This window comes from Pseudonaja textilis, chromosome 3 (assembly GCF_049901715.1).
Source record: "Pseudonaja textilis isolate UNSWEBS1 chromosome 3, rPseTex1.2, whole genome shotgun sequence".
Classification (NCBI taxonomy): Eukaryota; Metazoa; Chordata; class Lepidosauria; order Squamata; family Elapidae; genus Pseudonaja; species Pseudonaja textilis.
This window is the reverse complement of record NC_141992.1, coordinates 29,951,959-29,978,924: the sequence shown is the minus strand read 5'-3', so window position 1 is coordinate 29,978,924 and position 26,966 is coordinate 29,951,959. Positions and strand designations below refer to the sequence as shown.

At 35.7% G+C, this 26,966-nt stretch overlaps 1 protein-coding gene across 14 annotated transcripts in view; it reads right to left on the bottom strand.

Annotated features, from left to right (window-relative positions):
- The window catches only part of EPB41L1 (erythrocyte membrane protein band 4.1 like 1), a 197,053-nt gene that overhangs the window by 127,328 nt on the left and 42,759 nt on the right, over window positions 1-26,966 (bottom strand). The gene's annotated exons all lie outside the window — the stretch shown is intronic.

Here is a 26,966-nt window from a genome sequence, read left to right as displayed (position 1 = left end):
TTTCCTCTCTCCCTTTCATCTAGTTTCTACTTCCCCATATCCCTCTTGTTTTGAAACTGAGCAGCATGTAAAAATGAATGTGAAATAGGAAGAAAAAATAATTGCTGTAGTCAGGGTAAATCTGGACCATCTCTATTCCCAACATTATATAGATATAGATTATATTTTAAAAAGACAAAATCACCCTTAAAAAGGTTAGAGATTTGTGCCTTGGATTACTAATATGCTATATTCCACAACTACTGAAGAAGAAGAGATTCAGCAACATTAAAGGAAAGCAATATAGCATCTTTGAAAGAATACCAAGTAGAGGCTAAAATGAAACACACAAAGAGAGGCAGACAAAGTTCACTTCCATTGAGTTGAATAGCTTATTTTTGAAAGCCTGTATCCTCCATTATTCTCCAAGCTATTGAAAATTAACTGCTCTGGCTTTGCAGAGTTGCTTTATAACATGCTCAGAATCACTCTGTTATATGTGAACAAAGTTTTGGATACATGTCTTTGAAGTTGCAATGTCCACTTACAACTTCAATGAGGCCATCATGAAATTACAGGAATATACTATATGTTTAATTCAGCCCTCCTTCTCTCCTTACTTCTGCCTCTCATACATACCCTCTAAGAAGTGCCAAACTGCAGCTTTCTACCTAGTACAGATTAAGTAACTGCAATGGAATTGCTTGGAAAATTTTCCAAGGATCTTTTAACTCAGCAAATGTTACCAGTGTGTTCTGTTCTATTTTCTTACAAGCTTCTGAGCATTTCTGAAGTCTAAATTGGCCTTTTTTTTTTTTTACATAGTTCAAATTTGTATGCGGCCCAAGAGTAAAGAAACTGGGAACCATATTTCTGCTGACTCTTTTATAATGGAATTATAACTGCCTAGTATTTCAAGAACATTTAGTCAAATCAGTTCTGTTTCCACTATTCTTTATAATTTATATTCTCTCTTTACAGTTGGAAAAAATGTAATTGAGAAGAAAAACCACAATTTTATATCTAATACTGGTATAAATTGAGCCTGTCAAATGGTCGCACTGTGTAAAAGTTTAGACTTATTCACCCCTTGTTATTTTAGTTTAACTGTTATTAAAGTTAAACCAATTTCAGCAGAGATAGTGGGTCAATCATTAGTAACTGGTTTAAACATGCTTAGGATAAACTTATGTCCATCAATGATAAAAAAAATTAATTAAAAAACAAAAGATGGAGCACTATCAGTTTTCTATGTTTCTAAATTAACTGTTTTTAATTGGTTTTAGCAGTTGAATGTTCTGGTTGTTAGTTGTGTTTTAATTGTGTACACTACCCAGAGTCATATGAAAGTAAGATGGACAGCCATTTAAAATCAATTTAAAAACAATTCCTTAGAGCAAAATATGTTTCCTTAAAAAGAACACTCTCACTCATTCACTCACTCTCTCCCCCTCCCTCCCACTCTGTGTGTGTGTGTGTATGTATGTAACACTCACATACCAGTTTAAGCCTTACAAATCTTATTAAATGTCTTCAAACTGATCATCCTAGTAATAATTCCTCATCACTAGCCTTTCTCAATCTATAATTGTTGTAAGCCATCTTGAGTGTTCATGCAAACAGAAAAGTGAATGCGAGTCTAATAATATAAATAAATGTTAGATTTTTATTTAATTTATTTTGACATTATATTATTATATTATTTATTTTACTTATTTAGAAATTCTTACAATCTCTAAATATTTGGTGGGATCAGTTTAGATAACATCGCTTCAAGCTTTCTGTTGATTACCGAAACAGCTATAAAGATAGGTAAAATACTTTATAATGTAACACTCATTGAAATGAGTCAGAAATGGATTTGACTTATTAATGGCTTCAGGAATTGTTCCAGAGTTTCAACAATAAACTAAGCTAAGATTTTATTTTGTGTTTTACTGATTAAACTACATTTGGCTGAATTCACACATTTGAAATACAGACTATTCCAAATCTCAAAGAAGCAAACCACATGGCTTAGCTCATTTTTTGAATGTAGTGTCTGAGACGCCTGGGATCAGAATATTCATGTGAACACTTCACACATACTTTCTTCTCATTTTATTTTTTTCATTGTTTATTGTCCACAGATGTTAGTAGTCTATAATTGGGAGTGGGATTTAATTTAATTTCACCGGATCTTATTGGTTTATTGTCTAGAATGAAATTTATTGGGCAATCTAATAATTTCTGACAGTAAGTAATATTTTGATGGAGTCTAATAAAATTGTCCCTACTGCTCTTTTTTAAAAAAAATAGGTTGCCTATTACATTTGCAGGGAAAAAACTATGATGTTCTTTTATTCTAAGAATAAAGCCTAAAATCTATTTTGCATTTAGCTCGGAAACAAAGGAATGCATAATGCATTTTTTTTCAAATGTAGAAACAGCTACAGGAAGAGGAATTATAATTATTAGGATTACAAGAGACAGGGATACAGTATAGTAATCGCTATCTCAGCTAAAAAAAAACTTTCTCTGAATCAGCTTTTTGGCAGCCTCTCTCATTCTCCAATGCAACAGCAGCTTCAGAGAGCTCATCTTCATTAGGGAGAAAAGAGTTCAACATATGCATTATCCATGCTATTTCATTTTTTTAATGTGTATATTAAATAGATGAGCACATTTGAGGTCACATCCAGTTCAGCATTTGCAAAACTGCATTTCTTATTAAAGAAAAAACAGCTATGCTGATCCATTAAATCCAGAATCCACTGCTGGGAAATAATCTTTATAAAGATCTACTATCTGTTACAGAGTTGTAACAGATTAAGATGATCTATAAATCTCATAAAAGACCGAACTAACTGAATTGGCACAAAAATCATGCAAGATTTTGGGTTTACCATCCAAGCAGGTAATTTAAAAAATATAGCAAATGTGGGGAAGAGTGCTCAGAGTTCAAATGTTCAGAATTAGGACATGCAATATAGGCCTTGAGGTTCATAATTTAGTCTTGATCTGAATTATGCAGATTTCTATGAGGGTGGAGTTGACTAGATGTTGCTTTCAAATTGCACTTAGCATAGTAAGACCAAGTTGCATTAACTAACCTCTATATTTCAAACAATGTGACATTGGCTGTAATTATCTCTTGCCTTGGATGAAATATGCATATTTTCAGCTAAGCAAGCTTCAGAAGGGCAATGTGACAGGCTTTTTAAATTGTATCTGTTTTTTTCAATCCCATTTTACAATTTACTGTATAGTATATTCTGTTTTATTGGTCTCTATCCTTTACTTGACCCTTAGGATAAAGTCCCCTCTTGTCTGTTTTCTTTCTTTAAATTACTCTGACTGTGTGTGATTGATTGATGTGGGGAACAGATATTGATGTTTTGCAACACTATCCAAATAAGCTCCAAAAACAGTTTAAAACTTATTACTGCAGCTCTCCTCCTCCTCCTCAACACTGTAGTGCTTTGAATTGATATAGAGAACATTGCAATGAGGCTGTATGGCTGATATTTGCTGTGAGAAGTACTACAATTCAGAAATGCCCATGTTTCAATTATCAGTGGTTTGGGATCCTGTACATTCTACAGCAAAATAGCTCTCCCACAGGAGCAAGTCAGAGAGCAATCCCCTAAGTGGTGATTCAGAATCAATTTGATAGCATATTGAGGTCTTGCAGGTGGTTTAGAAAGATCTAAAAAATAAGATCTTACCTCCTGTTTATTTGGGAATCACAGTGAGTAGAAAAAAGCACCGATCTATGTACCTCAGCTTATGCCATATCTAGAACAAAGTAAAGTTTCAGTACAAGTAGTAGAAGATCTGAAATCTGGAAAGAGACATAGCAATATAATCCATTTGGTTAAGTGCCAAAAACAACTAAGATTAACATAGACAAATTGGAGAGTTGGGTGGCTGAACTTATTACACAAACTTAAGATTTCAGAAGACTACTGGACATTAACACTGTTGTGATGACCTGGAGTTTAACACAAATGTAACAAAATCAAAAACATAAATAAATGTCCTTTAATGCCTCCAACTTGGCCTCACTGTTCAACAATTCTCAGTTGGAGATAAAACGTACTCAAAAATAGTCTTCAAAAGAAAGCAATACAGTCCGAACTTACTGAGCAGATAGAGGTGAAATAAAAAAACAAACTACAATGACAAAATTTCCACAAGGGACCAGGATAAGTAATTACCAAATTCAAGGCACAGTCTGTTGGAAGGACACCAACCAAGATAACTTCAATCCAAAATAAAACACACTTTGCTTCTGGCAATGCTGTGTTGTAATCATCTCTCTTATATACTGTACTAGTCTCCCCAGCTGCAACCAATGAGAAGGATCATGGCTGCTTCCTCTCTCATAAGCCGTTTCCTTCTCCATTCCTCCCTGCATGCCCTAGGATGCAGAGGGGATGGGCCTGGTTCTTCCTCTGACTGCCCAGCTGGCCTCTGCCCTTCCCCAGCCTCCTCCACCACCTCCGGAGCTACACCTCCACTCCCTGTCGGCTGTTCCTCCTCTCCCTCAGAGTCCGACTCTACCAAGGGCATGACAACTGTCCATTACATCTTATAGAATAATGAAAGAAACAGAAATAAATAGGCTCCTTGTCTGGACATTTTATAATTTAAATGGGATACAATAGAAAAGAGAGAGAGAGAGAAAACATAAGACTATCACAAAGACAGTAGCTGAATTTACAAAGACTTCAGTTGTGAGCTCTGCACATTTCCACTGACTTTCTTTGGGAATCTCATCTCTTTCTCATAAAATTTCAATTCCCAGAATGCTTTACAAAGAGGACCCAAGTGATGCACCTGTAATGCAGGGGTGGGCTTCAAAAATGTTAGCAACCGGTTCTCTGCCCAGTTGCTGGGTGGGTGTGGCCATGGTGGGTGTGGGCTAGTCAGCCTCCTGCACCACAGGGGGGAGCATTTTCACCCTCTCCACACTCAGGAGGCTTTCCTCAAGTCTCCAGGAGGATGAAAATGGCCTCCCCAGGCACTGAAGGCCCTCTGGGCCTGTTTTTCACCCTCCCCGAGCCTCCACACAGGCCCTGTACTTACCTGGGATCCAAAATGGGCCACATGGGGACTCCTGGGAGGGGTGGGGCAAGGCAGGGCCACCCAGGGGTGAGATTTGCTGGTTCGCTGAACTGGCCATAAATTTAGCTACTGGTTAGGTACAGGTTTGCCCAAACTGGAGAGAACCGCTAGCAGCCCACCCCTGCTGTAATGTTAATAAGCCTCTGATAGATCAGTTCTGCAGTAAGAATGATTTCCATCAACCTTACTTACCAAGAACTGACTGAAAGCAAAAAACTTGCTCTATTTTTTATAAGACTCCAGACTTCATTTTATGCACTACTTAATAAAGTATTTCCCTACTCCCTCTCTCTTTTAATTCAAATATTATAGTATATCCAATAAAACAACATCTTTTAGTGGACTGAAACTTTTAATAAAGTCAAACAACTTAGAAGCAGAATTATGTAAAATCATAATTCATGTTGGAAGTATTCAACATCCCTCCAAAGTAAGACATCCAAGCTATATATGTGATAAATGAGCCAGCTGTCTCTCCAATGAGCCACACCTAAAAAGTTGAATCAAATATTTTCAAGATTATAAATAGAATTTGCTGACAATGCTTAACAGACTCATATACATACAGATCCAGCCATGCATAATAGTAGTGTATAGAATATGTTTATAGATCTGTTGTGTTCGGAAACATCGCCTGTAGGAAGGCATCTTTGGAATCACTCTGCATTAACAATTAAGACAAATGCCAGAGTTCACTGATTTTCACACCTTACATTCCATTGTTTTTAAGGAAGTTTTTTTTTCCTATTTTCCTTTTAACTTAGCACTTAGAAGGAAAGCAAGAAAGTGGAACAACAGCCTTCTGTTCAAAAGAATCCTTTTAGATTCTAGTGTATATTATTTTTTATATGCATCTTCTTTGATTTTAAAGATAAAAATTACTGCCGCTATTTTGTTCTTTACTTGTCAACTGAGCACTTCCCCTGTTCAGGTGATGGAACTATATGACAACAAACAAAGAACACCTGAACAGGGGGAGTGTTCAGCTGACAAGAACAAAATAGCTGCAGTCATTTTTATCTTTAATATCACAGAAGATGCATCTAAGGGTCAATTACTGTCCTCAAAGTTGAGTCAGTCCTCTCCAATTTTATATGACCCATGGAAGGCCAAAATAGATATACATCTTAACAAAGCTAGAGAGGTATTTGGAAGTGACTTTAGAATATCTGGAATCAAATATACAAACTGACTCCAAGTATTTTAATATCACAGAAATTTTTCCTTCTCTTTCATAGATTTATAATATGTATTATGACACCATGTAGACCTAGGGCCCGGGATTAGACATCATTTTTTAAACTGAATTTGCATTTATGTTTCACCTTTTTTATTCATTAGCAAATTTATATGGTTGCTCATCTCACTAAACGTAATTCTGGCAATGTACAGCTAACAACTAAGACAATGTAACATAAATAAAAAGCAAACTGTGGGAGAATAACAAGCATCTAAGGCAAGGAATAGTCAACCTTTTATACCTAACGCCCATTTTTGTACCTCTGTTAGTAGTAAAATTTTCTAACCACTCACTGGTTCCATAGTAATGGTGATTTATAAAGTAAGGGACAAAACCCCTACCTCCCACCATGAAAGCTGGAACGCCCACTAGTGGGCAGTAGGGACCAGGTTGACTACTACTGATCTAAGCCAATACAAACATTTCACACAGGAGCTCAGGCATATGTGGGATTCCATATTTTATCCCAATAACAACACTGGAAAATAAATTGGATTGAGAGAAAGTCACCTTCTTAACATTATCATTAAGACATCAATCTGGATCTTTCGGGTCCTATTTTAATAATATATCCTTTTCAGAAAACTGAATTATCCTTTCATGAACAAGAAGTCTTAATTAAATGGTTTGTGTGTAATTCATAAACCATGATTAACTAACTACAATGGCTGATGTACATATTACACTAAGTCATAATAGTTTGTTTTTATCCTAACATGAAAAAATGATATAACTCTAGAGTTCAAATACTGTACGAAATCATGGTTTTCTTATAAGAATGGTTTTGTTGTGGTTCGCCGCCAGCCTGTGCAGACGGCAGCGGAATCGGACAGTGAGGAAGAATGGGGACCAGTCTGGGAGTCTGGAGAGGACTCGGATGAGGGTCCTGTGTCCAATGCAGAGATGGGGCCAGGACCATCTGTGAGTGGGGTGTTGACTCCGAAGCCTCCGGAGTCTGGCAGCAGCGAGGCTGACAAACAAGGGGACCCTGTTCCCAGTGTGCGCAGAGCTACTAGAAGGCAAGAGCAGCTGAGACGAAAGGGGTGACTCAGGAGTAAGGCTTGGAGGTGACTGCCCCTCCCATAAGGTATAAAGGACAGGCAAAGGTGAAGAAGTCATTCATTCTGTTCTGATTAATCTTTGAAGCTCTTTGTGGACTTTGTACTTTGGTTGGTTTTGTATAATTCATTTGGCACTCTAGTTGTTGGCAGCAATTCAAAGGAAAGAAAGGTGGGTGCTTATCTCGAAGGGACTGTTTGGGACTCATTACAGGCTGAGAATGAACATAATTCCCAGTGTTGAAATAAAACAAGAGTTGTTTTAAATAAGCATGTGCTTAATTACAGTCTCCGGAAGCCTTGGTCAGAACAGGTTTGCTGGATAGGTCACCATGACTAGGTTCACCTAATATCCTATGACCAAACCAAACACACAAGTACATATGTGCATATAATTATTGTCAGAAAACACTGTAATTTCTAGTATCTATGAAATTCTATAGTATATTCCCCTGAGGGTATCACCAATGCAATTTCATTATTTGAGGATTTCTAAATGCTGATGAATAGTTGCTCTGTGGGTTACTTCTCTTCAGCTAGCCAGGTTCCCTTCCATAAGAATTCCATTTTCCTGCATCTCGAGCTCAGACTGCACCTGATCACCTATAGGTTCACTTTCACTCTCTAACAAGTTTCCCCTCTACAAATTTATTTGTACATCATCAGAGACTGCAATTTCCCCAAGGCATGGTTGCAGCTGCTGACATCACTTCAGGAGCAAAGCTACAGCTAGTGGTCTTCTAGCTTGGCAAGCCAATTTTGGCCATATAAAAATGCAAAGGGCAAAGACATGCAAAGACCACAAGCTTCTTCGCTTACATAAATGCACTTAGTGTAGATGTTTGAAGCTAATGGTCTAACAATTAACTGACATGCGTTACATGTGTTTTTAGGTAATTAATTATTTGTAGCATGTCAGCAGCCGCTGGCGCCTGACATCTGCTATGCATCATGTGAGAACAAAGCAGTTAGCAGACATACAATCTTGCAGAAACCATTCATCTACAATACTACAGACTGACAAAGAACTTCCTTTATTTAATTTGTAAGGCACTGCATTGGAATACTATACTGAAGCTGGATGGAAAGGCTTTTTCAAATTTTCTATCAAAGTGGTGGGCAGAGAAACGGAGTGGATGATTTTTCAGAATTTCCCTTGTGGAAGGAAAAGACTGCCACCAATGTTATCAGAAGATGACTTCCCTTTAGTCTTGACCTAGTCTTGTTACTGAAAAAACATCAATAGAGTGAATTTCCTCATGTTTCCTGGGAATAACTGAAATATTATTGGCCACAGTTAGGCCAACTTCAGGATTGACAATTTTACTATGCCAAGCTGGGAAATTATGAAGGACCCCTTAACCATCTCATATATAAATGCAAAAAATCCAGCTTTTCGTAAGAATTTTTTCTTGAAAGTGTTTCTAAAGTAATTATATTCATGAATGGTGAGAATTGGTAGGAAAAATACATAATCTATCCTTTGCAGAAAAATATTTAGACAACCATTTCTATCTATCTAAAATTCTTGCTGTCATTACCATTACCATTAACTGGGTGAAATTGCGCATCATAAGGCAATAATTTTTGAACCAAGGTACCTCAAATGAGCTAATGTACACAATGTAACCAAAACTTGGGACTCCTGAAGGAATGAAATTTGGGGAAGTTGTGGCTGCTTCAGACTCTTGCTGTAGTTGGTGTGCTGCTGGGGTCATGATATGGTCATTTTGAATATTTCATGACAATTTCCTTGACAGATTCAATTCCTCCCTCCTTCCCTCATCCAGCAGCAAGGAATTGACTCCTCAAGTGGCTCTTTAAAAAGCAACAACTTGAAGGTCCATGAAGAAAACCCTGGATATTTTTGTTGCACATGTATCTACTGTATATTTCATCTTTGTTCAGAAATTCAAGGCATGTACACAGTGATCTATCTTCCTATATTTCTTCATAATAACTCTGTGAGGTAGCTTGGACTGAAAGTCAAGTGAGCTACTGTGGCTACAAATGGAGTAGAAACTGAGTCTCTTTGGTATTAGTCAAATACCTTAGCCGCTATATCTTGCCACCCTGTTTCATTTTTCAAATAATTCCTGTTCTGAAACTGAGTGTGGACCACCCCTTTCTTCAGCCTCTGGAGATCAGGTAGATTGGTCCTGCCCTCAGGAGGTCACATAATCCTATTTTAAAACTGTCTCTGATAGTTTCCTACAACTCAGTGGGGAAGGCAGTAGGGATTCTAAACTGTTCTGAGGTGAGGACAGCAACATACAACACTGTGATAAAATAAATTAAATTACATTGAATGCATGATTATGCTACATGGAAAGAGAAGAGGGGACATTATGGTCCAGAGATAACACCATGTTTTGGGGATCTGGCAAGGAGGAGGAGAGATGAAGAAATTGAAGATAAAGGTGCTACACATCTTTAGAATCACAAGGAAAGGAATGAGGAGTCAAGAAAACATGGATCAGGAAAGAGATCACTTGGCAAATATGTGACAAACACTAATTACTGTGAGAGTTCCTTAACTCTCTTAACTTAAATACCTGCCTTCCACAATAATACATAAACAGAGAAAGAGTGAGACAAAATATACAATTATTTCTATTGCTGTTGGTGTCAGAGCCAAAGAAAATTAGAAAAGATGAGAATGGCAATGCAGCATGGAGGCAATTCTAACCAATCTAGAGAGAAAGAAATTACTGTATCCGACAATCTAGAATTTGGGCAACAGAGTTTTTTTTAATCTCTGTATGAGAATTCACATCAGCCTTCCATATAGTAAGCTCTACCAATCATTCTATGAATGAACTTGGCTTCCACTGTAAAAAAAGCAAGACTCCACTTTCTCCAGGGTGATTTATACATTTACAGGCATTCTAATACTATATGTATCATGTGTAGAATTTTGAAAAATACATTTAAAGTTCCAATAAAATAACCTATGTCGAGTTATGTGATCTACTTGTGGTATGTAAACTACCAGCTGAAAACCATGTTTCTGTTTTTCTTTCCAGCACACTTTTTCTCAGAACCAGATAAAAGAGAAAGAGGAGGGGTTGGAATTAACACAGTATGGAAACAGTAGAGCTGGTCTAACAACATTTGTGACCCATTAGCTAGAAAATCTAAAGATACTGCATTTGGCAAAAATTACTGTTGTCTTTATAATCTGTCAGTGCAATTCATAGTTTTACTGTGATATAATTACAGCTATCAACCTTCATAAAAAAAGAAAAAACAGGATAAAGTTGCAATTCATCATTGTCGTCATGGTCATTATTTTAGCGATTGTCTATTTACTGCGAGATGAAGGCCTCTTCCACATGTTTCCAACCAATATGGTCCTGGGCTTTCTTTTGCCAATTGGGCCTGCAATACTTGCTGATGTTGTTGATCCATCTTGTTTAGGTCTCTTTTGTGGATGCCTTTTATCAAATGGGATCCATTCTAACGTGTTTCCCTGAAAATAAGTCCCAGTCTTAGAGGGGTTTTTTTGCTCCAAAAGATGCATTAGGGCTTATTTTCACGGAAACATGATTGATCAGCACGGCTGGGTGCCCATCCCCTGGCACGCACACAAGAGGCAGTGAGCTCATGGGGGCCAATGGTGTCCAACAGCAGCTGCAGCACACCAGCCCTTTCTCAGTGCACTCTGGGGCTGCGCAGCCCATGCAGCAGATGGAGGCAGAGGTATGGGATGATCCCAATGCAGTGCAGGTGATCCTGACACACCATGTGGGCCACAGGCAAGCTGAGAGACAAATGGGATGGAGTGGGCAGCCTCTTCCACACTTGCATTATGGTTTTATTTATATTTTTTAAAATTACATATACTTCTGTTGTGTTTTATTCAACTCTTGGTTACTTAGCTTATATAGATGATTAAAATGTTAAATCCATTTTGTATCAAATTTGCATCAAAATGTAGTTTAATTAAGGCCTTAAAACTGAGGGACTGGGAAGGTATATACCAATGTAGTTATTAACATTATTTTATTTATCCAAACTGTAAATTTCCAACATGAAAATATAGGAGCATTTAATTGGATACTCCCCATATTTTATAGTTCTTGCAAAAGACTGAGGAACATTGCCTTAAACCAGGGGTGTCAAACTCACACAGTCATAGCGGCATCACAATGTATTGACATGTTTTCCCCTTCACTAAACCAGGTATGGGCGTGGCCAGCGCATGATGCATCCAGGCTGCAGGCCGGGAGTTTGAGAGCCCTGCCTTAAACATTAGCATTAGAGTGAAATAGTACAAGGTGAAATTGTTTATTTCACAATTGTGCTCTTCTAGTTTCTCTAGTGTTGTCATAAAGACAGTCCTAAAGTTCTCTGTCATTCCTTTTTGAACAGTTTTTGTATGTTTAGGTTTCTCCAGAACAATGGTTAGGATAGTACAGTAATTAAAATATTGGAGAGATCCACATTCTGGAGAGATCCACATTCAAGTTCTCTATTAGGACATAAGTTACTGGGAGATAGTGACCAACATTTAACTATCTTTCAGACCAAGATTATTTAGGTTGTGTGAATAAATCAGATGGTTGCTATGTATGTATCCTTAAATTCAGAAAAACAAGAAGAGGTGTCATACTAAAAAAAATGACATCCTGGGAAATTGCTGGTAGAAGAAATAGTAAATAAGCAGAATTCATAATGTGTTCTGAGCATCCAAAGTGAGCTACTAAACCCCAAAACACAAAGTCAAAGAAGAAGATATAATTTCCACTGACTGTAATGATATACAAATACCCATCAAGATTTCTGACATTGTAGTAAATGCCAGAAAGCCGTATATGGAAGCAACTCCTAATTATACCTTAGCAGGTATTGGTTCTGAAACTAAGTCATTTCCCTTCTTCAGTGACTGAGTTCAAACATATGGTTTGCAAACTTTAGTTTGATGAATAAGCTGCAATTGGCTGATTCTGGCAGTACAATGAACCAAAAGCAATGTTTTAGAAACAATTATGGCTGGGTCCATGACTATAAACCTAAAGCTAATAAACTTCATTATGACTAAATATGATATTTGAACCATTAATCAAAATGGGTTTTTGTTGGATTTCTGGTGTGGCATCTTCCTCACTGAAGGACTGGAGACTATGATCGTGTGTGGCTTCAATCCATGCTCTCTCATCGGAGGGCCCCAAGCATCTGCTTTGAGGGCCAGAACCACCCTGTAAGGGTGCTAAAGAAGGAGGAGACCACCAAATGGGTCGAGGGGAGCTGCATCTCCCCTCCCTGGCTAGGCATACTTCCCTCTGAAGACAGGCTGTAGTAGTGGTTAAATACGGCCACCCTGAAGAGGAAGAGCTAACTGGGACAAAGATTGTGCTGGAACAGTAAAGAAGAGGACAGCGTGAAAACCGGGCTAACCAGGCACAATTATCTGGACATAAAGGTACCCCAGAATTCAGAGTCTAAGAAATTTTTAAGAAAGATAGTAAAAGCAGTGACCAGAGGAAGTGGGGGGAGAAATTGACAGCTGAAAGTGTCTTTGAACTTTGAAAGGAGGAAGCCAGAAGAAAATACCTGTTCAAATTGGATAAATATATGATTTTGGCACTAAATAGGCATAATTAAAGCTGAACTTGAACCTGTCAAAAAAACTAGTAACTGATATTTGGACTTACTGGATCTTTGAAATTTAAAACCCCTAAATAGAGAAGAGAAAGCGGCGGGGAGGGCAGAATTTGGATATAACAGAGAATGCCACCCAGTGGTAAGGGAAAAATTTTGTGACTTTAAAAAAAATGCCTAAATGGCTCTTTTAAAAGTGGAATTTGATACAAAATAAGAGCAACTTTGTTACAATAAAATAAAAACCCTGGAAAGTGGAAATACAGAACATCAAAATAAAAGAAAGAAGTGAGGGGTGGAGCTGGCGTCACGACAATACGACGTGCGATCTTGAAGGTCTGAGATCACCGCCGATATCTTTGGTCCTGAATGGTCCAAACAGACCTAAACCATCCTGAAGAGACAGGGATGTAAAGAGCGCATCCTGTTGATCCCAGAGATATCACAAAGTCCCTGGTAGATCCAGGAGAAGCTCCTTTTGCCAATGGCAAAGAGGCAGCTATTAAAGCTGCTGAAGTTGGGACAGCTCCAAAACAGAAGATAATGGAAACAGAAAGTGTGCCAGTTTGGTGAGAATTTTTTCTTTACTTTAAGATTTGAAAGGACACCTAAGGAAAAGAAAAAATCTGTAAAATCTTAGGCAGAAGTGATTAAGCGCTGATTTTAAACAGGAAGTCAAATTGTTTTGTTTTTTGCTGGACTCTTCATATATGATTTTTTTACTTTGAACTGGACTGGTCTTTTTTTCCCAATTTTTTCTTTTTTGTCTCTTCTCCTTTATGTCTTTATAATATTTTAGGCTAAAGATTCCCTTTTGGCTGTTTTTTCAAAATCCTTTTTCCTTTTTAATTAATTTTTATTATATTTTGTTTGGAAAAGGAGGGGGAAAGTGAAAGCAGAGGAAACTTTGTAACAGGGCCAACTAGAGGCTTAGAACTATTGTTTCTCTTTTTTTTTTTTTTCTCTTGACCAGACAAAGCTGAGAAAGAATTCAGACTTCTTTTCAAGGACTTTGAGCTTGTCTGATAAGATAGAGGGAAGAGCATGGGAGAGTATTATTGCAGGTGCTCTTCTGGGTTTCTATCAGTAGCTGGAGTCTGGTGTTGAAGTTTGCAGAAAAAAAGACGATAAGACTCTAGAGAAGAGAGCTATAAAACTTAACAAAAGCCTTGGATAACTAAATAGGTGCAGTGTGTTCTTTTTCTCTTTTTTAAGCTGGGCTATTCCTTACTTTAATAAACCCCCTCCTTATCAGCTTATTATTTGTAATAGTCATTTGGAACTTTGGCCTTTTGGAACTTGCTTTTGTTTTTCTTTTTGCTTTTGGAGCCTAATTTTTACTTTTGCATTTCATTTTAAAGGACAAGTTTTAGTATTAATGTTGTTTTTTTTAAGGGAGTAGTCCTTTTTCTTTTTTCTCTCACCCTCTCCTGCATTTTTTATTTACTTTCCATATTGTTTTTTTTTTGTGGCTTCCTTTTTTTTTTTTTGTATACTTTCACATACCTGAGACTTTTTAATTGGATTAAGGTGTTGAAGAACCTAAAGAATTTCTTTTTTTTCTTCTTTAGTTTTTTACTTTTTATTTTTCTGCCTCCTACAAGATTTAACATTTTTTCCTTTTTTTGTTTATGGTTTTTTTCTTCCTTTTTTGAGTTTTTACTGCTATTTAACTAATCGATTGGATTAAGGTATACAAGAACCTGAAGAATTTTTTTTTATCTTGCTTCTTTTTTTCCACTATTTTTACTTGGAATTAACAATTGGTTATTTCACAAGTGGATTAATGTTTAGAAGAACCTGAAGATTTTGAATCATTTGAAATGAGCAGGAAACTAACAGTGGCTGGTTCTTCAATTCCTACTTCTTCCTCTTCACCATCTGGAGCACAACGCTCAATACAGATGATGTTATAACAAGAAAAAGAACAGGAAAAGGTGACACTGCAGATGATAATGCAAGGAATTCAAAGCATACAAGCAAGAACAGAGAATATTGAAAAGAGAATAGAAAAAACTGAAGAAAAGGTGGAGACTATTCAACAAATGATGATGAAGTATGTTGAGAGAGTCCAAAAAATTAAACGATAAACAAAGAGATAAGAAGATTGGAGATACTGATGGCAGATTAACTGTGGTTGAACAAGATAAAAGTGGGATGCTGAGATGGATAAATCAAAATTTTATCTCAGATTCCAAAATACAGAGGAAGAAAAGGGACAAAACTTAGTTGAGATAATGATAGAAATCTTGGCTGAAGCTCTGGAAATAACCAAAGAGAAGATGATGGATGGAATAGATTAGGTTTTTTGAGTCTTCATAAGATATGCAATGAGAAATAGCCTACCAAGAGAAGTTCACATCAGATTTACAAAGAAAGCCATTAAAACACAAATATTGCAGGTGGCAAGAGAGAAACATTGAAATATAAAGATAAGGAGATTGTGGTCCTGAAACAAGTACCCAGAAGAGTGAGAGAGATGAGAAGAGAATACCAATTCCTGACTAAAATTCTACTTTAAAAAGAGGTGAATTATAGATGGTTGATTCCAAAAGGTTTAATGTTCACATGGCAAGAACAGAGATACAGAATTGACTCAATTGAGAAAGCTGAATTAGTTTATATAGAATACTTTGGAGGGAAAGAGGAGGAGACAGAAAAAGAAATGTCACTAACTGAATTCCAAGAGGACTGCCAAATAGCGACTGAAAACGAAGAAGGTACAGCAGGCAGAAAGGTGGAAGCTAAAGAACAACGTGAACCAAGATCTACAAGAACTGCCAAACCTACCTATAAAGTATAACCATGGAAGAGAAAAAACTGATTACAATTAACATAAATGGACTTAATTCAGCTGTTAAAAGAAGAAAAACTTTCCACAAATTAGAGAAATTAAAATTTGATATAATCCGCCTACAAGAAGTACATATTAAAAAGCAACATGAACAACTGTTGATACAGCCAAAGTTAGGGAAAATATTTACTTCTTTGACACAATGCAAGAAAAGAGGAGTGGTTTTATACATTAAAGATATTATCCCAGCAAAATTGATCCATACGAATGATGATGGAAGATTATTAATGGTGGAAATAATGGACAATAATATGAAAACACTCCTGATTGCAATTTATGCCCCGAATGACAATCAAGAAGAATTTTATAGAAAATTACATATGAAAATAATTGAACTGGACTATGCTAATATAGTTATGATGGGAGACTTTAATGGAATTGTAGACAATAAATTGGACTATACAACACAGAAAACAACAAAGCAAAACAGAAAGACTCTCCCTAAATCCTTTTTTAAAATGACAGTTGAAATAAATTTAAAAGATGCATGGAGAGAAAGAAATGCTAAGACTAAACAATACACCTTCTATTCAAACAGACATTTATCATGGTCCAGAATAGATATGATATGGATGTCAACAAAATTGTTTGCTAATATCCAAGAAATAAATATTGAAACAAGTACTTGGGCAGATCATAATCCAATCACAATTAAATGGAAAGGACAAAGAAGAAGATCTAGATGGACGTTAAATAACACTATACTAAAAGAAAAAAAATTTATACAGAGGATGGAGAAAGAACTGGCTTTTTTCTTTAAAGAGAATAAAAAAGACACATCAATGTAGAATGTATGGGATACAATGAAGGCATATACCAGAGGCTTGATAATAGACTATACAAGGAAAGAAAATACCATGAAAAGACTAGCTTCTAAGACATTAGAGGATTATAAAGGACTTGAAAAAGAGTTACAGAAAATGCCACATATAAAGGACATTAAGTTAAAAATGGATATAATTAAACATAAAATGGGATTAATGAAAAAAGAAGAATTAGCACAGAAAATCAGAGGTACAAAACAGAACTATTTTGAAGATGCAAATAAACCAGGTAGATGGTTAGCATATAAACTGAGAAAGGAGAAAGAATCAAGGAAAATATCGCAATTAATAGATGATCAAGGCCAAGTTTCTTATGGAAGTAAAGAGAAGAAGAAAATTATACGAGATTATTATGGGAAACTATATACACAAGAGAATATTGATGATAAAAGAGTTAAACTTACAGAATGCTAAGAATGCCCCAGATACCTAAAGAGATTGAAATAATGTTAGAAAGCAATATAACGATGATGGAGTTAACTAAAGCACTTAAGAAGCAAAACAATGGAAAGGCACCAGGCCCAGATGGACTTCCAGCAGAATTTTACAAAACACTACAAGAATTGTTGAATCTTCCATTGCTAGAACTTATGAAGTTATGTTAAAGAAGAAGATACCTAAATCATGGTCATAAGCTTATATTACACTTGTCCCAAAAGAGGAGGCCAACACATTACAAATCAAGAATTACAGACCTATTTCCCTACTAAACGGAGGTTATAAAATTTTTGCTTCAATATTGGCAGAAAGACTTAAAAAATACCAAAATAATTTTATTCACCCTGATCAAAATGGATTTCTGTCAAAGAGACAAATTAAAGACAATATGAGAGTAATCTTGGACACTTTGGAATACTATGAGGTACACCCTGAAAAACAAATGGCTTTGATATTCTTAGATGCACAGAACGCATTTGACAATGTGAATTGGCAATTTATTTTTATTACAGCTGGAACAGATGGGCTTTGGTAAAAAAAAATTATCCAAGCAATAGAAGCTATATATCATAACCAAACGGCAAAGGTAATGATAGAGGGAGATTTGACGGACTCTATTGATATAAGAAAAGGAACAAGACAAGGGTGCCCACTGTCACCTTTGTTGTTTGGAAGTGCTAAACAGAAATATTAGAGAAGAAAGGGATATAAAAGGGATAAAAATTAAAAAGGAAGAATTTAAATTGCAAGCACTTGCAGATGATCTGGTTTTCATTTTAGAAGACTCACTAGAAACAGCATTAAAATTGATAGAAAAGATAGAGGTATATGGGAAGGTGGCTGGTTTGAAAATAAATAAAGACAAAACAAAGATTTTGACAAAGAATATGTTATTAAGACAAAAGGAAGAACTGGCAGATGTTTTGAAAATCCAGGTCACAAATAAGATCAAGTACTTGGGGATACACTTGACAGCAAGATGTAGAACACTAAAAGAGAATAACTATATTAAACTCAAGCAGCAGATAGCGCTAGATTTGGCGAAATGGGAAAATTTACAACTGTCATTAATAGGGAAAATATCAACAATCAAGATGAATATATTACCCAGAATTTTATATTTTTTTCCAAACAATTCTAATTAGGCTTGGAAAAGATTATTCTGAAGACTTAAATAAAATTGTGTTGAAATATATATGGCAAGGTAAGAAAGCGAGAATAAAATTAAAACTTTTGCAAGATGCTAGAATAAGAGGAGGGTTTGGTTTACCTAATTGGGAGTTGTACTACCAAGCTACAAATTTGTTGTTGGGTTAAGGAATGGTTAACATTAAGAAACGCTAGTTTGTTGACATTAGAAGGACATGATCTGTTGTTGGGGTAGCATGCTTTTTTATGGTATAAAGAAACTAAAACACGGGGGTATTTTAGAAGACACTATATACGGGAGTCTCTGTGGTTGAACTAGGAGAAGACTAAAAGGCAATGTTATTTGAAAATTCCAGTCTGGCTATTGACTATTGAAGCATTTCCTTATCCTATAATATACAAAAAGGAACAAACAGTTAGATATGGTGAAATATTGAATGAAAACGGTGAACTTAAATCTATGCAAAAACTAGAGGAACAAGGTATAAAGATGAATTGGTTTTCATATGCACAAATACATTCTAGGTATGATAAAGATTCTAAAACAGAAGGTTTCTATGATAAATTGACTGATTTAGATAAGATTTTGACAGGTATTGATGAAAAGGTGATTGAAAAATTGTATGGATATTTATTAGAAATTAAAGTAGAAGAACAACAAGTCAAAGAAACTATGATTGCTTGAGGGAAGAATTTTGGATATGGGATTGATCTAGAGAAATGGCAAAAATTGTGGTCTCAAAATTATAAAATGACAATGTCAACAGCATATGAAGAAAATTTGTATAAGATATTTTACAGGCAGCATTTCCCCCCAACAAGAATAGCAAGAATGTTCAAGAACAAATCTGAAAAATGTCATCAGATACCTGGCTCATATTACCATATGTGGTGGACATGTGCGGATACCAAAAAATATTGGATTAAAATCCACACATGGTTGGAAAAAATGGCAAAAAAGCATGTAGACTTGAAACCAGAGATATTTTTATTGGGAAGTTTACCTGAAATATACAGTAAAGAATTGAAATATATGATTGTAAATGTATTAACAGCGGCTAGGATCGTATTTGCTAAAAACTGGAAAAATGAGAAAATACCAACACTGGAGGAAGTTATTAAGAAAATATTGGAATGTGCTGAAATGAGTAGATTGACATTTGAAATCAGAGAACAAGAAGATAAACAATTTTATAAAATTTGGGATCTATTCCATCAATGGTTAGACAATAAAACATAGTAATGAAATGCGTAGATTTTTAGAACATAATGAATATATAAAGATGTATTGTTTAAATTATATCTACAAAATAATTATAGGATAGATTTGAGATGATGATATGAACTGTCATAAAACAAATTAAGTAAAATATGGATTATCTTGTAAAACATGAATGAATAATAATATAGTCAAATGATTAACAATATTAATGTATTTAGGAATATTTGATTGACAATACAAGAATATATACAATGTAATTGTAAGTGAAGACTATGAAGTGGAAGCACAAAACAATTTGTAAACCAACCAACACACTGTATGTATATATATATATGGAAGATGGCTTGATGTTTCTATGTTGTGTTTGTCTAAGTTTGTCTTAAAAACAATAAAACTTAAAAGAGAAAAGAAAAGAAAGAAGTGTGAAGAAATTACTCTGGGACTTTTTGGTGATCTTGGCATAAACTTAAATTTATGGATCTTGGACTGTTAGATGAATCTGGGAAAAACTTAAAGATGAGTTAATAAAAGCTGATCATTGGAAATAAGTATCAAAGGTGCTGGTCGAATTAAATTACTGGAAAATCGGTTTGGACTTAAAGAGTTACGAAAGAGATGTGAAGAAGTGTCTAAAAATGGCAGAACTTAATCCCTTTTAAATGGAATTAAAAATGGAACTAAGAAACATAAAAGAAATGTTACATGAAAGAGGTGAGTCATGCTGTCTTGCCTTACAATAATCAGAAATGGTGATTCTGGAGTATGAAGAACAACAAGGAGTGCCAGAAGGGGAAGAGTTGTTTAAAGAAGAGGCCATCTGCAACGAACAATTGGAGCAATGAATATTAAAGTGAAGGGGGGAAAGAATGGGAATTAAAACTTGGAGATTAGAGGAGGCAATTAAAAAGGGGAACATTTTGAAAGCCAAACAAAGTAAAAGGAAAGAAGCAGAAAAGGGAATTACAGAGGAAAGCTTTAAAGAGGGAGGGGGATACAAATTGGAGCAAGAAAAGGAGGGAAAGAATGAAGAAAAAAGAAAGAAAAAGAACCAGGAAGTAAAGAGATATGTAAATCGAACAAAAATGAAAAGAAACTGTTTATTTAAAAGACATAGAGATAATGGATAGATAAGGATTAAGAAAGCGGATTCTGCAAGGTAATGTGGTGTATTAAAAATGTATTTGAAGTAATAAATTACTTAGAAGGTAAAAAATATAGACTTTTAAAATGAAAAGATTGGAACCGATGTCTTCTTGTTATTAGAATACTTGTTTGTTAAAGTATACATAGAGATAAATGGAATAAATGTGAAAAAGAGAAACTATGATAAGTGTTCTATATTTAATGAATTTAAGAATACATTGAAATGAACTCTGAGGATTGTTGTAAAAAGATTAACATCAGTTTCTATGATTAATTGAATAGATTAATTTAATTGAAATTATTAATGATTTGATGTAAGGGGAAAGTGCCATGGGGAATCTGGCCTAAAATGCATGTGTTACGTATTAATTTTTTTAGGTGATAATTAAAACATCAATTATTATTGGGAATTAAAGAGGAGTTAATTAAATGATGTATAAGGTAAAGGGGTGGTACACTCAAATTAGTAATTGTGGGGGGGGGATTTTGAATTGTTTGAATTGGGATGGAATTTTTGAAATGATGAAATAAGAATATGCAATGAAATTGCAAACCTGACAGATAAAAGTATAAAGTATAATAAATATGAAGATATGATAATTATTTAAAGTAAAAAGAAATAGATTAAGAAATGAATAGAAAAATATAAAATAAGTCTGAGAAAAGTATTTGAGAAAATTTATAGAAAATGTGTAATGTAATGATAGGATATGAAACCAAATGTGAAAGATGAGTATGTAACCAAGGTCATGTTTGTATGGAAATGTGAAAACCTGGAATCATGCTGTTCAGTAAAAAAAGATGTTTATGAAATGTGGAAAAAAAAACTTTTTACAAAAAAAAAATGGATTTTTGTTATTGCTCATTTTAAATTTTGGGCTGGCTTGGCTTTAGAACTGAGTCCCCCACATATCAGAGAGCAAACTGGTTTAGACAATTATAAAAAGAAATCTGAAAAAGGAATGAATATGGATTGTGTTCATATAGATAGAATGTTTACCTACCATTTAATAACGATGAACTGACTGACAATTGCTACTATATAAAGTTTAAACTCTTGGTGGAATATGATGGTTTACAGGACACACAAAGGCATGTGTGTTGTTTTGCTTTGGCTTGGTCATTATGGTTTGTAAGCCATGCTTTGTAAGTTAAATGCATTGTGTGAGCCCAACCAGAGACATGCATAGTAGTAAGACTGATTACGTTGCTCCTTATATCAACTAAAAAGACCCCAGACAGATACATAAAATCTTCATTAAATTCTAAAGGCTCTCCCACTCAACATATCACCCCAAAGCTCAAATAGTATACATTCCAGTGTTTTCTTCTCCTTTGTTTTGTTCTTAAAACTGTCTCATTTCACTCTCACCAGTCACATTCCCTCTTTGGTCTATCTATTGCTGAAATGGCACAGTACTGTCCCCCAAAGGTTGCCTATCTTCATATGTGTTGTGTGTACATGTAGAATTTTAAAAATGATTTTTTATTAAATCAAGTCAAGCTTTTAGTTTGACCTGCTGAATTTTTAAAATTATTTTCAGTAAAGTTGTCCTCAATTAAGCAAATATACATTTAAATTCCAAATCCTCTTAACTCCTATGCTGCTAAGCTTTGGAATAATTTAATGTTCATCATTTAAAAAGAACCTCCTAGGATTAGGATTGCCTGTCTACATTCTTGGAAACACTAACATTTCCTTAACATTTGGTGCGTTACCTTCTTAAGGGCAACATAACCCAATTCTAAAGGTATCTTTGCTGAGATTTTTCATAACAAGTGTTCCAGAGACAAGGCTGGCAGTACTGTTCACATTTTAGTGTGATATTATTTCTCTAAGGGCCACTCTGAGTTCTAGCCTCAAGAGAAAGTTAAGTTTTATAATAGTTCAGAATTCTCAGTAAATAATGATCATTGGTGTAAACACATCTGATTGTCTATATGTCCTCAGTAAAGATACTTTAGCATTTTTAAAGCATAAACTGTTTAGAAATAGGAAGACAAACTAGATTCACATTCCATTAAATCATTGTTTTATTAACTCTTTTTATATGAAAAAGCGACCTAACCTACTGTTACATCATGGTCTGAAAACTGATCTCATTGAGTTCATATACCACATTAAGTTAAGAAGTCATGATATACAAATTCAACAATAGAGAAAGACCTCCATGATGTATTTTGGGGAGGCCTCCATATTTATGCCACATCTCCAACCTACCCAGATCAGGTGATCATAAATTTCACACCTTAAATCTTTTTTAAAAAAAACTCTACTCTTGCATATCTCTAAGAAATATATCCATTGAGTTAAGGTCATTTACTAATCAGGAAGACACAATACCCTGGTATGCAAATAGCTGTAGAGGTTCCTGACAATAAGCAGCCTCTACATTTCCCAGTTGCTTAGCAACCATGCTTCCCCTAGGACATTTACCTCATCTTTTGTATAGCCCCCAGATTTCATTCACCTGATGTGAGCAGAGTTGGTTTACTAGAATACTATCAGCTTCTCTGCTTAATACCTTATCAGTAGACCCAGTCAATTTCTAGTTTCACCCAGTTCACATGAGAAGAACATGTCTCTGGCTGCACTCACATATCACATTTAAACCATACATGTGGTTTGCTTATAAATCATAATGACCAAGCTACAAACCATAATGACCAAGCTAAAGCCAAACAATGCATGGGTTTTAAGTGTGACCATCATATTAAATCAAGAATGTGTCATTTATGTCTCTGTGGGAACTATAGAAAACTAAAGGTAATCCCTAGGATGAAGTTTATGTGAAAACATGATAGGGTTTATTGTGACTTGACAAGTGATACGCCAATAGACAGTGTATTTTGTTAATTATAGTTAGTGGATTAGCATGTTGTAAGAATACAGCCAAATGTGACTATGTCAACACTATCAGCTCAGGCTTTCTCTAAAACAGATGGCATAACCGTACCTGGCTCCTTTTCTTAGTATGATGAGTAATTTTTAAATCCAAAGATCCAAACACCCAAACATCAAATGCATTTGTTTTGTGAAGTTGGCTTTGGGAAATAACTCAATTTTAGTTACTGTATCCATCTATAATGAGATATAATACTGAACTCTCTTAACAGTATTCTGCCTGAGATAATATGCACTCTCAAAACAAATTATCACAGCTACACTAAAAGGAATTTCAAAGAAGTGTATATACCACTCATGAGACTCATTGCATTGGATGCAATTTACTCCCAGGTAAGAATGTGTAGGTAATGGCTTCCCCAAGAGACACAAAAGATTGCATTTTATGGAGTTTTCAATAGATTTCTTGCCATTTCAATTTTCAAACTCTTCTAGGTGGGATGGTTGAACCTACCATTCATTACCTATTACCATGAGCACGCCTATCTCTTGCCTCTAATAAGAGTTTCCAAAGGATAGATATATTAACTTATTACAGGAAAATCCAAAAAGAGTTCTTGAATCTCTTAAATTCTATAAAATTACTGCATGAAGTCAGGTAAAATACATGGAGTATTATCCCAAGAAAAGAGTACCTATAAATTTTAATTAGAGGTGAGGGAAGGAATAATGAAAGGTAGAAGAAATTTAGAAATGTAGACATTGCAATAGTCAGAAAACAGTTCCTGAGTGTGATATACAGGTAGTCTTTGACATATGATCACAATTGGTATCAAAATTTCCATTCCATAAGCAATATGGTTGTTAAATAAGGAATGCTGTTTTACTATTTTTGCCACTGTTAAGGAATCATTGTGTTTGTTAAGCGAATCATTGCAGCTCTTAAGTGAATCCAGCATTCCCTATTGACTTTGCTTGTCAGAAACTCTCTGGGAAGCTTGCAAATGCTGATCATGTGACTGTGGGAATGCTGCAGTGGTCATAAGTGTGAGAACTAGTCCTAAGTCATTGTTCTTAGTGCCACTGTACCTTTGAATAGTTGTTAAACAAATGATTGTAAGTCAAAGACCTCTAAAAGATTTTATTTATTTATTTATTTTATCAATATATATAGATCTCTGTTGTGGTTCACCAGCAGCAGGTGAGAGAGAGCAGCTCGGAGAGCGAGGACTCAGATGAGGGGCCTGAGTGTGATGAAGAGATGGGGCCAGAGCCATCAGGGAGTGGAATGCTGCCTTTGGAGATTGTGGAAGCTGGCAGCAGTGATAAAGAGGTCCCTGAGGAGCCTGTGCCCAGTGTGCGTGCGTGCAGGGCTGCTTGAAGGAAAGAGCAGCTGCAGCAGCATGGGCAACTCAGGAGTAAGGTTGCAAGGTAATGACTCCTCCCTTAGGAGATAAAAGCCAGCTGAGAAACCGGAGTTCTTTGCAGAAAGCAAAGGAGTTCCTGCACTCAAGCCTTGTGGACATTTGGAGTATCTTGGTTGGTGTTTGGAGACTCTATGTGTTTGAAATATTTCTTAGTAACTTTATCTAGTATTCTTGGAAGCCTTGCACAACCTTGGCATGGCTCATTCTTATCAAAGACAATTAGTTTGAAACAGACTTTTAACCGTGAAGGAATGGAATTGGTAAAGAATCATTAAAAAGTTTTGCTGTTACCTCTGTTTTGTGCTTGTTTCCTTGGAACAAGGTTTGGGTCAAGAACAATCTCACAACCAAATATCATATTTTCCTTTTCAGGTAAAACCTTTCCTTTTAACAATTTTTGGGAAATATCCTGTATTATTCCATCCGAGTCTCTAAATTATATATATCTCCCATTTCTAAGAAAGTTAACAAAATATTATAGCAATAGCACTTAGACTTATATACTGCTTCATACTGCTTTTTACAGCCTTCTCCAGGTGGTTTACAGAGTTAGCAGATTGCTCCCAAAAATTTGGGTCCTCTTTTACCCATCTCAGAAGGATGGAAGGCTGAGTCAACTTTGAGCCTGGTGAGATTCGATCTGCCAAATTGCAGGCAGCTGGCAGTCAGCAGAAGTAGTCTGCAGTACTGCAGTCTAACCACTGCACCATCAGAACCACTTTATCTGGAAGAAGCACTATTTGATCTACCTTCTATTCTGGCTCTGGTCTATAGTACATTCTTAGTGGCCCAGGGAATAAACTTTATTCAAAGTTCAATGAGAAAGAACAACATAAAAAAACAAAATGAGACAGTAAGAAGACCATAATGACTCTTTAAAAGGGATTCAGGGGTTCAGGGATTTAGCTTTCTTTTTCACCATTGTCTTTTCATTTTATTTTGATGACCGAACAGTTAGCAGCACTTAATCAAACTTGGCTGACCTTGAAAAAGCTGTGTAGTTTCATATCTAGTTAATGTTTGAGCTAAAAACCACAAAAATATCTCAGGGGTGTGGACTGAACTGAAAAATCAAGACAATAAATCTTTCAGAAGAAGGCAATGGCAAACTGTTTTCATACCGTTGCCAAGAAAGCTGCTCGAATGTGGCCATATAGCCATCAAGCATGACTCAAGGGAAGTGGAATTTTCATTTGCTAGGATTTCATGTAATTATCACCAACGTAATTAATAAAATATGAAGCCATTGGGAGAAACCATCTAGCCTTGGAATTAGATGTCATCAACATGCAGCAATCAAGTCTGTGTTCTGTTAATTAAGAAACTGGGAATAATGATCTTCATCATGTATGCCTGAAAAATAGTAACTAAGACTGGGAGGGAAGGTTAGCAGCCAAGCCATATACACTAAGATGAGATGATAAGCTGTTTTGTATCACCTTATCTGAAGAAGCATTTTAGGTAACTTTATAAGATTTATTTGGCTGTCTGTTTTAAGCAACTCTGGGCTGGCTTATAACAACACTAAAACCAATAAATAAAGCAATCCTAAAACAGTAAAAGCAGTAAAATAATAAAACAAAAGCCCTAAACCTTAATCATCCCCTTTGGATATTCCAAGCAGGCTCAGTTACCCACTTTCCATGCCTTCTATTCATTCAATCACAGTACTTCAGTAAAAAGCCCGGGTTAAGGGTCTTTTGAAAAGCGAGAAGGGTTGAGCCTCTTGAATTGTTGGTGGTGTTCCATAAGGTAGGGGCAGCCACAGAACAGGCAGCTTCTGGGGTTCTACTAGTTTGACAAGATTTCAGGGAGCAAATCTGGAGCAAGCCCACCCTATCTGATCTAGGGGAACAGGCAGTTATTCTTAGGGAGAGGCAGTCTTGCAAATAATCAATGTCATAGGGCTTTAAAAGTGATAAATTCCCTCCTGTACCATCTTCTTCCTCACCTTCCCCTATCTGGATCCCGCTCCCACCTCCAGCCTCCCATCCCCATGGCCCTAAAAACTATCCATGTTCAACCTGAACAATCTAGACCAACAGGTTTTGCTTAAGTTCTGGCATACACTCAG